We start from the raw sequence: 18,662 nt of genomic DNA, 5'->3' as shown, positions 1-18,662 counted from the left end.
GAAGTTTGGCTGCAAGAGAAGGAATGCAACGCTGTCATGCTCCATCCCTTAGGGAAGTCCTGCCAGGAACAGCTCGGCTGAAAAGGATCAACAGGAATGGTAAATGCATGGCTAATATTGGGTAGTAGCCTGTCACAGCAGATGCTGCTGTCAAACATACCAACTCCTCTGTACATCTCTCTCATGTTTGGCTTTTTGCCCTTTATCTTGCCCCATCCTCCTTTAGAATGACTTTCCAGAACTTGCTATGACATTTCTGATGCCTAACAAGTGGGGTGAGGGTGGTTTGAGACAAGGTAGGAAAGCTGAGCTGAAGCCTGCCAGTGAGCTAGGGGCTTTGTCAGCACAAAGCAGGTTCAGCAAATAGTGGTCTCTGGTTGCTTCATCCTGCTTGCTAGCTCCTTCTGGCCTGAAACTGAGACTTTATTGGGTTGAAATAATCTCTCCTCCCTCAAACCGTCAGGAGATCTTGGACAACAGCAGTCAATACTTCTTCACAAGCCAAGGAGGGCAACAGCTCACCAAAGAGGTTCTGGGCTAGGGGAAGTGCTCAAGATTTTGTCTGGGATGTCATCGCCTGTAGGGAAAAGCATTAGATGCGAGAGTCACACAGCCCATTGTTTGACTGTATTTGAAGACTGAAAGGGTTTCAAGAGTCAGAGCAGAGTCACAATTTCTCTTTGCAGAGTCCTTTTTCTCTGCTTTGTGGGAACAAGTTGAGGAGAACCTGAGCATACACATCGTAAAACACAGAAATTGAGGCTACTTAAGAGATTTGCCTGTCACCAGGGCAAATTTGCTGGTGCACCAGCCTCTGTAGCACAAAAAATATTTTCCAGATGAACTTGAACTGGCATAAGATCTTCTTCTAATACATGCATTCCTTTTCCGTGTGTGATGTGAAGATGTATCCTTTGAAGTCCCAACAGTTCTTGTAGTTATCCAAACTGTTTCATGTCAAAGCTCCAGAAACATTTAAAAGCTTCTAGCTGCTTTAACTTCTGAAGAAGAAAGCCTAATTAAATCTCACTGCAGCTCTCACTCATTCTTCTAATGTTGCCATAACTCCCGTCTTAGAGGCCAAGGCCAAGAATGGGGGCAGTTAGTGACATGGAAACTCAGAGATGTCTAAAATACTAGTCCTTTCAAAAATACTAAAAAAAAAAAATCAAAAATATTACAACATAGAGTAGATTTTCTGCAGAGCTGCCACAAATTTCTCCCCTCTTTTCATAAAGTCTCTGATGTTGCTCTCTGACACTGAATTCATAAATATAAGTTGGAGACAAATGTTTGTCACCATTTAGAAAACAGGAATTGCTATTTAACCACATGGAAGCATCCAAGACCCCCCAGCAACAGCTCTTCCTTCACTATATAATGATTATGATAAGTATTTAATGCCATTTGGCAAATAATCTCAACACCTTTTCTTTTTCATAGAGGTACATTCACCAATTCATTGCCTCAGATAAAAGTAAAATGGTAATTTTCCTTAAAATTTCAGTGACGTTTATAAGGGCAAGGAAGTTGCACTTACAGATTGTTGCAAGTACTAATGAAGCTATAACTAGGATCAAACCAACATGTATGTAAGTTGGACCACACTAGATGTCAGTACCCAACAATAGCCCTTCATATACACACATAATACGCACACATGGAACTGGGAAAACAACTGAAGAGAGAATCTGGATGTACTGAAATTATGGATTTATGTTCTGCTCAGAATTGCTCTTTAGTAAGTCCAGATTTACTCCACCTAAATAAATGAGACTGCTTTGGATTCCCATGAAATTAATCAAGAGCCAAACAGCTGAAATGATTTTATCTGTATTGACTTTCCAGGGGAAGAGGAACTCTCAAACTCTATTTTATTAAAGGAGATAGTGGTTTTGGTTAATGAGAGCGGTATAACAAACGATTTTTTGGGAGGGAATGCAGCGAGGAAACAGAAGCAGAAAACTAACTCTAAATTAAAAGCATTGGGGATTAAATTCTTGTTATGGTCTGAAGAGTGGATTATTTGCAGCTCCAGTAAGAATGTACTGGCAAGAGCCCTTATGATCATAATTCCCTAAATCTTGGTTTGATAGTAAAATATTCTGCAAAAAAATAATAAAAAAAAAGACTTATAATGTTAAAAATAATTTAAAAAAACACATTTGCAAGAACTTTTGTGTCAGTAAAAATACAGCTTGAAAGTCTCACAGTTTCACCAGTTAAACTATTAAGATGCATTAAAATATCATATGCAGCACAAGAGAATAATTTCATAACATGCTTGGACAGAGTAAAACTATTATTCTTAAAGTGGAAAGAATGCTTGAACTCGTTTACAGTAATAGAAAGATGCCAGAAGCCTTGAAAGTACCTTAGAAGCCTGGCTAAATCTGCCTAAAGTCCATTTGGTTCAGAAATTAGATTGGTCTGCTCTACGGTCTAATTTACCAGTAAATAACATTTTATCTCATTTTTTTTCAATTTTTTTCCCACAACCTTAAAGAAATCACATAGGTGTCCTTACCCTTGGCTATGGTGCAATTTGCATTCCCATATTGTATGCATAGGCTTGGCACATGAACCTACATTTACAAAAGCAATATGTGTATATTGCTGTTGTTTTGAAGTTCTCAAGTACAATGTATTTGCCCCAAGAGAAATTCTAAGATCAAGAAGTACCTTCGCACTGTTTTTACCAAGCTCGGGAAGATTTGGAATCTTAGTAATTAAAGATTGTTATAATGGACACACAGGGATTAATTAAAATTCCATGGACGTCTTCATTCTTGCACATTGGATTTTGTAACTTTTATATTCTGTGTATGGGTTGTACTTTCATGTGGGTCAGATAAATGTTTTCCCAATTTTAAAAAATGAGCTGAAATCTAATTTCCAAGTGGCCATCATATGGGCGGGTTACCATGCCAGAACTTTCTGCTACTTGAGCTAATGGAGAGTCTAATGAGACTAGACGTTTAGCCTCAGCGGGGCACTAAGCCAGGTCATGGCTCAGGTAGCTGCGGACTGGGAATCTCAGGTCTCGTTCCAGCTGTGGGACAGGACAGCTCAGGTGGGCAGATGTTCTTCCACTCATTTTTCTGAAGTCCAGCTCTTGCTGCCTGACCCTCTCCAGACCCCTTGAAGATTTTTGTTCTCTCCATGTCCTATTCCATTTGAGACTGATGTTTACGGCCCAAACCGGTTCAGGTTTGTGAAATTTAAGCAAGCGAAAATAGGGTCTGTGTAAAGGGAAGTTCTCAGCCATGTTAGCATTGAATAGTAGCACCAGCCTGTTCCAACTTATCATGGAGACAGACTGCAGATACCTGCACTGAACCTCTAAGCACATCCAGTAGAAAATAAATCTGCCCAGAAGCCAGAGCCAAATCAGACTGAACTAAGCCCCTGTGCTGCTAACGAAAGTGCTGTGTCTTTTCTATTGCCAAACCCAACCCCACTACTTATTAAACATTACACATGATTTCCTGTATCTATTATCATAAACATACCATTTTAAATGTTTTTACAACACATCCACAAACAAGCATTTCAGTCACTTCAGAGATTACGGGGACGAGAGCGCTTTGCCAGCAGTTTTTTAGGCACACAGTCCATGCAAAACATCTCCCTTTCTGATTGTTTTAATTCTAGTACACATGGAAGTAATTGAATTTGGGTTTTTTCCAATGCAAGGGGGGGTGGGTGAAAAAGTTGAACCAGAGTGACTTTCACCAAAACCAGCCAGATCAAATCATATTGGGATTTGCAAGTTAATTTATTTGCTTCATGCTATCTTTCCTTTTCATCCCTCTTAGCGCTGGCTTCCAACTGGAATTTAAAATACAGAAACATATTTTTGAAAAGTTCTTGTAAGACATCCATTTTGCAGGCTCAGAGGAGTCAGAGAGTTTGAGTTAGGCTAAGATAAGCACTGAGAAGAATGAACGCTTATCTGAACCAAACTTTCTGAGGTTTTTAATGTTATAAACAAGCATCTTAACTGCAATCAGAGATCTAAGAGAGCGGGGCTGGTCTTGGGACTAAGTGCTCCAGCCATCATGCTTCTATTTCTGACTCTAGCAAGGCCCATACACCTGACCTTTGGCCAGTCATTTAGCCTCCCTCCACCGGTCCACTGCATGTAAAACGGAGATAGCAATACTTCCTTTTCCTTCAAATATTGGTCTCTGCTGTCTGTTCTCAACGCAGCCAGAATGGGGACAGCAGTTAAGTGCTTAATATGGAGAATTCCTTAACTCTGTCGGACCCCAAGACTTTGTTGTAACATTAAAAACATAATTGGTTAGTAGTGCTGGATATTGCAAACCCATTCCCTTCCTTGGGAATTTCCTTCATTTCCTCCCAGGTTTGTGTACAAAATGCTTTTAAGTGACAAAGCATACTTAATAAAGTCATTCAGTAGAGACTTTAGAAAGATGTATTTAATTAGAAAGCTTTGGTGGAAAGAAATTGTTGACAATTTTAAGCACTGATGTTTTGCAAAGGGAAACATTGCACATCCTAAGGAAAGTGGCACTAGATTGTGTAATATCTTTTCAGTTAATATGATCATTTCATATATGCAAGCTCATGTCTCAATCGAAGTGGTGGTTGCCAAAAATTTAGAGAAGTCCAAAGACTGAATGCTTGACCTGTGAGAGCATCAAGAGATCTGCGCTGAATTTCCTTTCACTCATTGAATTCTTACCAAGATTTAGTGAAACTTTCTCGTTCTAAACATTTGAAGTGCTTTGGAAACCAATGCAAAGTAACAAGCAGTTTAAGCTAAATGGAGCTTAACAGCAAGTTTTGACACTGCCTCGTGATTTGACAGATGTTACAACACTATTAGAGGACAGACTGACATTAAGTACTTTAAGACTGATGTGACAACAATGAGAGTAGTTGCTGTTCCAATACACGTATTCAAGATTTTGGCATAGGGTTACTGTGAAGTAGTCATGAATCTCAGCTCCTAACACCTGTTTTATACTGTATCCAGGTCAATAATCTGAGACTTGATATGTATCCATCAAAAAATGCATAGCTGGAAAAATTAAGTCAATGCAGATCTCCAGAGAGATGTTCGTTATAAAGCCAAGACCTTAAAGAAAAGCAAAATAATCAGGAAAAAAAAACCCAGCCTAAACCCCTCTCTTGTAACCAATTACATGCATCAAGATGAATTTCTGTATTAACTGTGGTGCATTTTCCACTTAGAGGTAGTGAAGTAGGTGGATGCCACTGGGATAAAGAAAAAAAGCACATTGTCAGAGATCTATAATTTACTGCCAGCTTCTTTGCATAGCAATGGAAAGCTCTGCTGGTGGTTGAAAGCAATATGCACATCATGTGGGAGCTGACAAAATTACCCAAATAAAAACAAGAAAACAAGAATTTAAATAGAAGTTCTATTTAACATCAGTTTTCCTCCAGTTCTCGGGTTTTCATTGACGAAGCATTTTAAAGAGAGGTTTTGTTTTCACAGACCAGGCAGCTTCAATAAGCGGCAGAGAGGGATGCTCTGTTACCTCCTATGGTACAGCATGATAGCTGGTGGATTTTCATGGGAACGTGCAATGATGAATTAAGCCCTCTCATTCCCAGGGGGGCCCAAACCCCACCTTGTCACTAGATTTCATCCAGACTACTTTGTACCTTCTGGGGAAAAATAAGCCTGTAACACAGAAAGCTAGCGTACACTTCGCCATTTGCTTTGCAGAACAATTTAGATATTGCACAGAATTTACATTTTTCAAGAGATATTTTCTTTGTGAATCCCTTAGGATTAAGGGTAAAGTCTAATATATGCTACTATAAAATCTCAACTTGTGTATGATTTGACAGTAAAGGGTAGACCTAACATTGTAAGCTCATCTTGGCCTTAATGGTCTCTCCGGTGACAGTGGTTTAATCCATGAAAGATTACTGAGACAACTGAAGTATGCACTTTAAACCATGAAAATCTAACAAGTCAGTTGTGAGTGCGTGTGCAGGGATGGGTTGAAAGGCTTTCATCTCCATGCATCTGCTTCTGCAGCCTCCTCCTCCCTGGCTCAGACAGGCACAACCATGCCCCCTCCTCCATCTGCTCTCATCCATACAGAGCACACCCGCAGAGAGTCCTTTTCTAGACCATCGATTTGGTATCTCATCTTGCAGTCTATTCATGCTGCTTCTTCCTGTAGATCATCCAGTCTTGGCTACCTCTTTCCTCTTCCAAGGTATCCCATATTCTGTCCCACCTCATTGACCTATTTTTCTGAATAATACCAAGAGACTGATAGGCTCACAGCGCCAGTTTGCATCATATACCCACGAAGTTTCAAGTTGATCCATGTATGGAAAGTGGTCCAGAAGGTAGCACCTTAAAATTTCCTCAGTAACTGCATTCAGATTATTTCTTAAAACTTTCCTTGCTGTGACGGCTACCAAAAGTCATGGTGACTGTGCCAAGTCTGTTGCTTATTACATTGACTAATGTGGTCTTTTGTTTCTTTGTCTACACCTAACTGTTGGTTGTCTTGCTGTCTGCTTGGGTTATACACTCTCCGAGGCAGGCTTTTTATTCAGCTTTATTTAAAGCTTCCAGAACAACGTATGTATAGTCCATGATGGGCAGCGGATTAACGCAACACAGCAAAATGTTTTTGACTAACAGTGCATGCTGTGTTATAGGTATCGGTGTAAAAAGGCAGCATGACACACCTATGTTTTTTTACAAAGAAGTAAAGTGTTGCTATTTTTGGTAATAATTATCTTTGTAATACTAGAGAGCAAAACTAAAACACTTCATTTTCCACAGCAGGTATTTCAAGAAGAGATGAAAATAAGAACTGAGAAGGGAATCACTCTGTGCACAGAAAACAACCCAATAAAGAAAATTAAACAATAAAATATGACTACATTTCTGCTCACAGTTTTACCAAATGTTGGATATCATGGCCATGATTCAGTTCACAACTGTCTTATACTTGGGTTTTAGTAGAAGGCAACCATCTGTCTATATGGAAGTACCTAATTGATTTTTTTCATTTACAAGGGAAGGCAAGTTTCCACTCCAAGATTTAAATTCACTGAACTTTACAAGCTACACCATATAGTTCCATTATTATGCTTTCAGGTTCCATTTTTTATGCCTTGTGTCTTAGGAAAAAAGCTTTCCGACTTTCTGATAGTACATTTAAATGAATAAAGGGAGCCATGGGGGATAGCTGGAGGCCTAAAAACTAGAGCACACTCTATGCTTTGTGAATACTTACATTTAATTAAAGAGCACCATATGCTATCAAAAGTATTGTTGGCTGGGTAACGTCCCTTCTAACAGATGTGGTTACAGACAAAGGGTAAATATTATGCGGGAAAACATAATAGTAGCACAGCCCATTGGGAAAGGAGAAACCTAGTAATACGAAAGCTACTCTAAGCAGCTGTGTGCTATTTGGCAAGAATATAGGCTTGCTCTGGAAATACCTACCTTTCAGCCTTGCGTAGAACAGCTCATGATCTACCCAAGCTTTATCCCTTAGACTTATCTTGAAAACACACATTGTTGCCCTCCAAAGCACACAAACACGCTGTGGCCTTTATATTTTACCTCAGAATGAGATTGGGCAGAAGTACAGTTGACTTTTAGTGCAAAACAACCTGTATCAATTACTTCCAGTCCACTCGCTCGCCCTTGCAATGCAGACCCCTGCCCAGCTGGCTCCCGCCTCCATCAGCAATGGGAAAGTCCCCGCACCAGGAACAGGCAGAAGAAGTTGGACCAGGCAGCCACCAGCTCCTTCAGAGCAGTTTGCATCCCAGCAGCACCTAAGAGGGTACTAGGGCTTTTCCATACTCCGCCGGGCACAGTATAAAACCCGCTACCTTAATGTCAGGCAAGCCATTCCTCCAGCTCCCGGTAATTCCTTCCTTACACGCTGCCAAACTGGGAATGGGCCACAGCCAAATATTTAACTGAAAAAAAAGAGGATGAGAAAATAGTAGAAGGAAAGTGAAACTATATAATAAGAAGGTAAATGGAAAAGAAGTGAGAAAGAAAGCATGCTGGGAAATTATTTAAAAGCTGCATGAGCTTTAACACTATATCTTGCCAAGTGAACTGGGTATCGAGCGCTGTTGTGTGTACGTGCTAATGAAAAACAGGAAAGGCATGTAAAGCTGCTTTAATTCCTTGCTTACTTGTTTTTATTGCTAGAATATAAAAAACATTTTCAGCTCATTTGTATTACTTATGCAGTTTAATATCTAGAACAAAATAGCTTTATAACCACCTTAGTTACTGCGAGATAAAACAACTGTTAACCGAATAAATATAGGCTAAAATAGACTTGAGCTACAGGGTTCAGAGATTGTCAGCTGCAACTGCCAGGATGTAATATTTGCTGAGCGTAATTATTTTTTCCTGCTGGCATGGAAACATGCTTTCAACTGCTTTTGGCTGCAGTCAGTTAGGGCCCCGGCCAATTAAAGCAATAGAAAAACCCCCATTAATGTCACCGGGCTAGCTAACATTTTCAGAAAATGGTTGTAGTTCAGCTAGTATACATGTTTGACAAGAAATTAAACTGAAAGAGGATGTCAAAACCGCATCTGTCCAAAGATAGGAGTGGGAAAAAAGCTACTAACTTTCTATCAAGAAAACTGATGCTCCACCATTTTGACTGGTGTCATTGCAGAGCTTCCAGCCCTGAAAGCAACTCCTTCCTCAACAACGCTGTATTTGTCAGGAACAAGCTGTAAGAAATCTTTTCATCTCTTTCTCTGAAAAGATGACTAGTCTCATGCAGAGGAAGAAACTACTGATGCAGCACGTCTTGATGTTAGTAAGCCTTTGATACGGTCCCATTTCTGTTCTCAGAAAAGAGCTTGAAAGAAAGCCTATAAGGTAGGCACACATTAACATGTCAGCCTATCTGCTTCAAATGAGAAGGTCATTCAAGTCAGGTCACATAGTCTGTCCCAAGATCAATCTATTCCATATCTTTATCAATGACTCAGGTGATGGGTTAGCATGTAGGTGATACCAAGATGAGAAGATTAGCATTTAAAATGAATTTGAACCATTGGAGGAATAGTCTAAAAGGGATAAAATTCAAAGTTCAAAGGACCGTGCTGGAAGCAAAACTCAAAGGCACACGTACAAAATGGGGAATACTCAAGCAATGTTCCAGCATTGGGGGTGAGTCAAAAACTGAAAAAAAAAAAAAAAAAAAAAAAAAAAAAGGTAACTACTGAAAGTCACTAGCAACACCTTTCCTTCCCTCAGTTATGGGGGTAGTGACAATATGTTTGGCTCTTCTTCCACCCTTTCCCACCTGTTATTTCCTCTCCAATGCATTCCGTAGGTTCAAAGGTATGAGTTCTTCCCCAGACAAATATTCTCCAATAGCTCCTCTCCATAGGAACTCTTCTAGAGGAGTTTCTTCTCCAGGGGTTGTAGGGAAACCTATCAAGTTTCTTTCTGTAAGACTCCCACCATTTCCTTAGGCTGTCTCCTCCTTGTCATCTTCTTGAAGATGCTGTCTTTCTTCCATTTTTCATTGAATGATCCCAGTTACCAAGATATATCCTCTTTCTGAGCCTTCAAGATCTTTTCTGAAAACAGAGCCACCCACTTTTGTTGCCCCATGACTTACTTCCCAGACAGTTCAAGGCCCTCTAGAAGTTCCTTACTGTCCAGGCCACTTCCCTCTTGTAGGGTCCCAGCAGTAAGACGAGAATTTAAGATTTGCTTTCACAATTAACTCCTTGCAATTTTGGCTACTAGTATTTAAACCTACTTTTCTCACTTCCAGCAAGCAGAGAGTTAGCTTAATGGAAGCAGCAGACGTTGTGCTCCTCACCCTCTTTTACCACAGGAGGTTATAAGAGCCATTCTTTTGCCCCCTTCCCACTTCAGCTGGTAGAGAACACATCCAACCTACATTATTAGTTAGAGAAGTTCATTAGGTAGAGGAGCATCTATTTATTTGTGAGAAACATGACTGTTTAGTTATCAAAAAATAGGAGGACATTTCATTGCTTTCCAACTTTTCAACAGCCAACACTGCCATTAACAGAATTTCTCTCAGGCCCGAGCCACTGAGATTTCTTCTACTCCGTCTCCCTGGAGTGTCTTCTGTTTTTGTTTCTTCCTCAGAGAGACAGGCCCATTAAACTACAGCCACTGCCTTCACTTGCGTTCAGAGCCCGGAGGAAGCCCCTGTTTATCTTCTGTCAATGTGCCATCCCACTTTTTCCACACTGATTTGTGGCATGGGAGATGTTTCTTAGTTCTTTGGTTATGACCAAATAAAGATACGCTAAGATACCCTGCCACTCTGATTAAATGAGATTCATCTCTGCCTCCAACCAGCTCCAGGGACATCTGCCAGCTACGGGTGTCCTGTGAGTCCTTCCTTCCTAAATGCTTAGAAGATAAGGAAGCTGTTTTCTTCCTATGAATTTGTTAAAACAAGGTAAAATCCTAGTTTTGTGGCTGTGAAATAGGAATCGCTAATCCCATCATTCCCAGGAGGCACTGAAGTCCCCAGCGCATCTGAGAGACCAAATCTATCAGCGCTTTGCACAGCGCCTGGGGACCCTTAGATAGAAAGGGTTATTACAACTTCAAATGTTGGTATTATGACTCTCTGCCAAATGCACAAATAAGCACTACAGAAAGATAGGAGAGCACATCTCTGTAATGTTGTTGATTGTAACCCATTATCTGAGTATCCCTGAGTGCACTGTGCTTCTGCGATCCACTGATTGAAGAAGAGTGCTAGATAATAAATGCTGTTGGAAGCCATTGAAAAATCAGCAGGTTGCTGTCACACGACTAACTATAAGTGAAAACAGATAATGCTACCAGGATAAAAACAGCACGAATGGAAGAAACAGTGTGTGGGAGAGACATCTGTATAGGTGATGGGGGAAGAAAATTAATCAGAAAATTTAAAAATGTGTATTTTTGCTAATTTCTCTCAAGCCTTTCAACCTACCAGAGAAGAATCATGCTGCAACAGGAATTACGGATGATGGTAATTCTGCAGATGCCATGTTGTTTCTGTTTTTGTAAACAACAGAACTGCCCAGACACTCAAGACTGATAAATCATAGTCTTCAGACCCATGCATGTGTACACATAGACACAAAAATATGCGAGCAGGTGGAGTAGGCTGTGAATTCACAGCTACTCTCTGAATTACTACCCTGGCGGATGCTCACCAGGAGAGTGATTCGCCACCACGTGTTGAAAGGGCAGGTAAAAATCTGCCCGAGGGCACATACCCACCGCGCAGCCAGAGAGCTACTCTGCATTCGTACCCTTTTCAATCCACATGAACTAAAGCTGGCTTGATAGCACACGGCGAGTTAGAGTCCTCAGTACATTAAACATATCTGCAGCTCTTCCTGCCCATCCTTTTTGTTTGATCTTCCTGACATTTGTGACTTCTATTCCTCCAAGGAGTCACTGTACTTAAGGTACTTTTTAAATAAAGATCAGACATCTCTACGAGGGCAGCCCCCGGCCAAGCCACTGCAGGGAAGTCAAATTAATTCCTTCTGTAAATACCCGCTCTGGAAAAAATTGGGTAGACTCCAGTGTTGGAACTCCTTGGTAGAAAATAAGGGGCAGCAAATATGTGAATTTTTAAGTGGCTGTAGAAGTACTTAGTGAACAAATTGTGAAAATGAACACTAACAAATCCCCATTATTCCCTGAGAAGTTCTAAAAGAAATCAAGGATAAAATAGGTGAGGTACCAACAGTGGTGGGTAACCAGTTAAAACTGCCTTGGTATCTCAGGGCTTGGTGGTGCAAAATAGACGCTGAGTTTTAAGAGAAACCTTGGGAACTCCAGGATAAAAGAACTGGTAAAGCTGATGTCTGTATTAGGCAAATTAGTAGAATCACTAATAAAGGAATAAAAGAACAGGATTACTCAATTCCTGGATAAATACAACCTGCCTTGGAAGAGCCGTCACGGCTTCTGCAAAGGGACATATTCTCTTACAAACTTCTGAAGTGGCCAAACAAATGTCGTAAGAACAGTTTGTGTGATTTCTGCTGGACCTGCAAGTCGGTGTCTCTGAGCATCTGGCTCGGCAACAGTAAGAGGTCATGGAGGGAATGGAGAATGACCAAAATAGGGGTGGACTGCAATTTTTTAGTCAAAACATTATTTTATGGAAAATGTCAATTTGCCAAAGCCAATTACAATTCAATGGAAGATTCTGGAGATCTGTAATTTTCTGTTCAACCCAAAATGCCTCACCATTTTATCACAAATGGATGATCATATTGCCATTAGGCTATTGCTTAGTTCTATTCTAAAATTAACACTTAAAAGAGAGGAAAAAAGCATTTATGAGCTTCAGATTTTACAAGATAAGAAAACTATGTCCTCACCATCACCTAGGTTTGAGTCATTAAGCATTTTGTTGCAATTTAAAGCAATTTCATTTACCCTCGCTGTCATCCTTCAGGATCAACTATTCAATCAATGTCTTGAAGTACCTGTACAAATCAGCTAAATAGTCTTGCCCCCTACTACAGATATATCTGTTATTATATCGATGAGGTTTTACAGGGCCTATTGGCATTTTCCATATAAATCGGGCCCACAATCTGAAAAGTCAGCAAACTGGTGCAGTAGATCCTCAAAGCAGCCATACCTTTTTCAAGCAGGAAACATTTGTCTCAATTATTTCCCCTTCTTTCTATTTTATCAATTCACAGCTCCTTTATCCTGCTGCCACAGCTCTTAATATTTACGCTCAAGAAGCTGCTGCCTGTAGGGCAGTTTTCTGACGAGGACGGAGTATATTTACCTTATCACTCTAATGAGTAAAAGACCTGAAAGTGCATTCCTCATCTGGGGAAAAAATGCAGAGGTTGCTCTTTTAAAACGCTACATGAAACTACCCCGTGGCAAAATATTCACAGCGACTCTTTTAAATCATCAAACAATGTAGGGTTAAAAACTCTTTCCTTGGTCTTACATAGCTGCATGTGTAAAACAGCATTTGTTGATGCCAGTGTCAGGGCTGAGCATAAGGTTTTCTGGATATGTTACAATATAAGGAAAAACATGAAGGGCTGTCTGTCTTCCTCCTTTCTGGGGAGAGGAAAGGAAAGGAAAAAAAAAAAAAAAAGATCATTTCATGCCAGCAGATGGCTACAACTCATTACTGTGTAAATGTACAGCATGGGAAGTGGAATGACAAATTAATTAGCATTCGCCAGGAATACATAACAGAGAATGATATGTGCTCATGCCATTTTATTTCACGTCACATTAATCGAGTACTAGCTAACTGACAAAAAGCGTTAAACTAACCATAGCTTTTGCTAGCAGTAGCAGATAAGCTGAGAATTTCTCTCACGCAGAGATTTTATTTCCTTCCAGCCAGCGTGACAGAGGAGGTAGCTGTGCACACACACGCACCTCTCCAGCATTACTTACTGACGGCAACGCACTCTTCATTTCACTGTAAATTATTTTCCCCCCAGGTTACGTTAAGCCTTAGCCCAATAAGTTTCTGATGGAACCGTAGCTCACCCCTGTTTAAACAGCAGCTTTTCTCCCTGGCATTGGGCTGCACTGAGGAGCATCTTTCTCCCCGAAGGGAGTCACGGTTCAGCTTGCTATGAGGGAATCTCATAGGGAAAACCTACATAAAATGTCTGCCAGACCTTTAATGAGTAACTTTAAAAGACTCAGGTTACCGGCAACAGTGACACAGACACTTTTAGTGCGGATCTGGAGTTTTCTGCAACTCTACCAACCCTATGAAAGCCTGGGCTTTTTTTCAAGCTTGTCTAATAAGGACCTTGAAACGGAGATACTGCAAAATCCTCAGTCGTCCTGAAAAGCAGCTGAGGCATCATGGTTAAAGTTGCTTTTATGGCACACAAATAAGCTAACATGTCTCAAAAAGCACTCTGATTTGGGAGATGCCACTTTTTTTTTTTTTTTTTTTTTTTTTTTTTTTTACTTTGCAGAGCCATGCCTCAAATCTAGCACACCTACACACCTCTGCACATTTAGCCAGGGAATAAAATGGGGCTTTTGCATTAGTGACACACGGTGTAGCTTGTTCACAGGGGTTAAAAACAACCTGTGTCACCGGGTAGGCTTCCTCTCCATCCATGCTATGGCTGCCCCAGACGGGTGTCCTGGGATCTGCCCGGGACTGGGGTCAGGCTGTCCCAGCAGATGCGCAGGAGATGACGGGGTCATACCCAGTCCAGCCTCTTGAGCTAGCAGGGCACAACTGTAAATCTTGCCCCTGTAGCCTGCTCTCCATCCTTTTTTACTGTGGGGAAGTGGGCAGAGAAAGTGTGCATTGCACTACAGCTACATGGGGACTCAAAACTGCCCAAAGTACAGTAGGGTAGCAGCACTAGGGTAGCAGTGATGTTGCAAAGTGATATCAAGAAGTATTAGCTAACTAAGAGGCAATAAATGGCATAACACATTTGAAATCAGGCCAGCTAAAAAAAAATAATAATAAAAAAAATCAGCTCAATTTCTACAACTGCTCTGATCACTTCTATGGACTTTTACACAGCAGTTTCAGCATCGGTTACAAATTGGGGCACCAGATGAATGTTGAATCTGTCCCAGTTTCTAGAAGCACATCTTGTGGCTTTGTTTGTTGCCAGGTGAAAAATGACCTGTCAGTGAGCAAACACTAATACCGCAAACTGCCATCATAGCCGGGGACGGGGGTTATGGGTAAGACAGAAAGACAGCACTGTGCTACCGCTGCACAGCTATTCCCAGTTCAACCTCGCTCTGCCTTTCTGGGATGTCAGAGCAGGATGGTTTTTCACCACTCGCTTATCTACGCTGTCTGAATGTTTCATTGATTTCCTCTTTGCTAATCAAGGAGAAAAGCACACCGGGAGGCAGCTGTGAGGCGTGCAAGAGATGGGATGGAAAGAGATTGGGTTTGTTTTGCAGTGTTTATTTAAAAAGATAAAGACACCCTTCCATTTAATACACTGCTGCTCGAAAGTCTCACGCAGAGACCATTCATCATATGGCTTCTAAAGATCTATGAGCTTCTAACAGAAATGGGATTCAGCGGCAGGGAGGGACCCTGTGGACTGGGTTATGCCAGGTCCAGGTGAAATAATCCCAGCGCTGGGACTGCAGCTGTTTACAGAGCAGTCACTGGGAACCCGTCTGATTAGATACAGGTGAACAGTGGGCAACTCTAACAAGAAACTAGGAATGCGCACTAAAATGGGTATTAGAAATTAACCTATTTCCAAAACTTTCAGCAAAATTGCTTGGTGGAAAAGAATAAATATTTATTAACTTAATAAAACATCCAACATACATAATAAATTTATAGTTAACAGAAATACAAATGAGAACTCTTAAAGAAACATTTACTGACTCCCTGCAGGGTCATATTTCCAGCCAAGGACAGGCATGACTTCAAGTAAAATTCCCTATTGGCTAAATGGGAAGGGCAGCAGCTAGAAATAATCTTCCCCCACAAGCAGCAGAAGTAGCAAAGCCTGTTTTTTTATGAGCTTGTACCCTTTGTTACTAGACCCCTTGTCATTGTAAGAACTCTACTGTTGGACCCATGCCCCTGGCGATACCGTAATGGGGCGAGTGGGTACCTGTGCTGGCGTGGTGTGGCCAGCAGGTACGGAGGGGGTGGCTGGTGTCCTGCTCCCAAATTAACACAGGGGAGCTGAGCTCTGCTCGGGCCCTAACTGCAGTTTTTCTCCTGCTGAGCCACTAATTCTCACAGTACTGGTAAGTAACTTTGAGGTTTTTTTATGCCTCTCAACTTTTTTTTGAAGTTGGCTAAGAGTTATTACGAAAGTCATAGAATCATAGAATTGTTGCGGTTGGAAGGGACCTTTAAGATCATCGAGTCCAACCTTTAACCTACCCTGACAAAAACCACTTCTAAACCATGTCCCTAAGTGCCCCATCTACCCTTTTTTTAAACACCTCCAGGGATGGTGAATCCACCACCTCCCTGGGCAGCCTATTCCAATGTTTAATAACCCTTTCAGTGAAAAAATGTCTCCTAATATCCAGTCTAAACCTCCCCTGATGTAACTTGAACCCGTTTCCTCTTGTCCTATCACTTGTCACCAGGGAGAAGAGGTCAGCCCCCATCTCTCTACAACCTCCTTTCAGGTAGTTGTAGAGGGTGATAAGGTCTCCCCTCAGCCTCCTCTTCTCCAGGCTAAACAACCCCAGCTCCCTCAGTCGTTCTTCATAAGGTTTGTCCTCCAGACCCCTCACCAGCTTTGTAGCCCAAGTGTAGTGTAGTAAGTCAGATATTGTGATCCCATAAACTTCTTTTCTTAGGAAAAAGGCAGGGGAAAAAAAAAAAAAAAGAAAAGAATTGCAAGCAACACATCTGAAGCCATGAATACAGAAAACAGACACCTTGGCTCCTCTCACCATGGAAAAAGCTGCAAAGCAGTAGGAAGAATTGGATGTTACTTTTTTTTCCCCAGATCTCTTCACAGCAGCCCATATCTAGGTGGTTTAAACAATAATGTATAGGGAGTATTACTGTTCAATAAATACTTTTGTTTGTACTTGGAAAGAAGGCTCATCCACTGGTACCACTGCCAGATGCTTCTGCACAGATTAATATTCACCTGTACAGGTGATTAATAACAAAGCAGAAGTTTAAACAAACTGTACTGAACAGAAACATTTTGAAAATCAAGAAGCTTAGAAGAGTGCTAGAAAACCAACCAGGTTTTTATTTGACTGATGCTAATTTTTCCATAAATCTTCAGCATAACATCCAGGAGGCTAAAAACCTGTTATATTCATACCAATGCTCAAACGGTTTGGCCTAGTTATAGGTAAGAAAAATAAATGCAAGGCAGGAAGAATGCAAAAATTGTTCAGACAGATAGAGAATTGGAATATAAATAAGCTACTTAGCACGGTTTATGCAAAATAGCTGTTAGTTTGTTAATGAGATTACAAGTTTGTTTGATAAAGGCAACCACAGCTTCAATACACTTAGATGTCCTAAGGCACTGGAATTAGTAACACGCGATGTGCTCATCAAAAAGTAATCACACTTCTGCATCAATAAAGCACACGAGTAACAAATTAGGAATTGCTGCAGGGATCTTAAAAGCCATATCCACGGGGAGTCGCTGCACGCAGGGCTCCTGGTGGGGCCACCGTCAGGCGTTTGGCAGCAGAGCCCTTTCCATCTCCTGCCCCGCAGTGGGGAAGGGGCTCCTTCCTAAAGGCTGCTCGTCGCCCCCTCTGCACAATTTACAGCCTGTGCCACATCGGATGCGCACACAGTAAACTCAATCAGAGAACAGATCTGGTTTAAAAAAATAATCTAGTTAATACCTTTCCCTCAAAACCCAGAAGCTTATGCAGCTTTTCAGCTGGATCAATAACTTGTACCAGTTCACCATGTGAAGACACGGATGCTTGTACTAGAAAAGCAACAAAGCAGAAAATAGGAAAATAGGTAAAGTAGAAGAGGGGAAAAAAAAAAGTAGACATTGGTATAAAATCACCACTTCTAAAACAGGCAGATGACCAAAGACTCGATGGTAAGCAATCAGGAGAACACAGCAGTTAGGCTGCGCAATCTGGGTCATTTAAGAGGCTGCGTTTATTACAAGAAAAAACATTGCAACATTTCCAAAGCAAAGTTTTACATTTAGAAGCAAGATTAACAGGTTGTTAATCTTGTTAAAGATTGTCCTGGGAAACCCCAATCCTGCCGAGGACTGAGACCCAGCGCAGGTGTGCAACGCCGCAAGTGCCTCCAAACACTCCAGCAATCACGGCTAATAAGCCCTTCTGATGAGCAAACAGCAGAGCAGCAAGTGGGAATAAAGACACAATTTTACCTTTAGGAGTGCCACAGGTGACACGATTACGAGATTGCAGCCTTTGGTGTGCCCACATTTCAAAAGGTATCTTTAAAAATCAGAGAACACACAGAAAACCTGCAAGGATGTTTCAAGGGTGGGCAAAAAAAATTCCTAGTGTAAGGAATTAAGAGACCCGTGCATGGAGTTTAACGGGAAAGAGATCAAGAAGTGACATTGCATGGCATAAGTACTTTCACAGGGAAAAAATACGGGGTCCCCAAACTCTCCCTGACCCACTGAGGAAGGGGCAAGCAGAAGGAGCAGCTGGAAGCAGAAGGGTGGCAAACTCCAAACCAGACACAAGGCGAGCATTTTACATCATGAAGAAGCCATGGAGAGGGACAGGTGATTCTCTGTCTCCTCATGTTTTCAAACCAAGGCTAAATGCTTTTCGGGAAAACAAGTCTCAATCAGTCAATTTATTGGATTTTACAAAGGACACGGAAGGAAATGAAATTGCCTGTAATAATAAAGATATCAAACTACCTGATCTAATAGCCTTTATCAAATTTAGGTTGAAGAGGAAAATAAAGGATTTTTGTGTTCTAGCAGCACATCCAGGAGAAAGACGAGATCTGAATGCACAATTAGCATCTAAATTTAATAAAATTAATACACTTTTCAGGAAGCCTTTTAGCTTGATAGCCCAGGAAACTAAAGCCCTTTTTGCATTCAAAATGTGTCTCCTGAGCAGCAGACACAGTTTACCAACACCCTCCCTGGGCCAGGGGACACCTGTAGAATATCCATCCCCCTGG

Source organism: Chroicocephalus ridibundus, chromosome 3 (genome assembly GCF_963924245.1).
Source record: "Chroicocephalus ridibundus chromosome 3, bChrRid1.1, whole genome shotgun sequence".
In the NCBI taxonomy this organism is placed as follows: Eukaryota; Metazoa; Chordata; class Aves; order Charadriiformes; family Laridae; genus Chroicocephalus; species Chroicocephalus ridibundus.
This window is presented reverse-complemented; position numbering follows the sequence as displayed.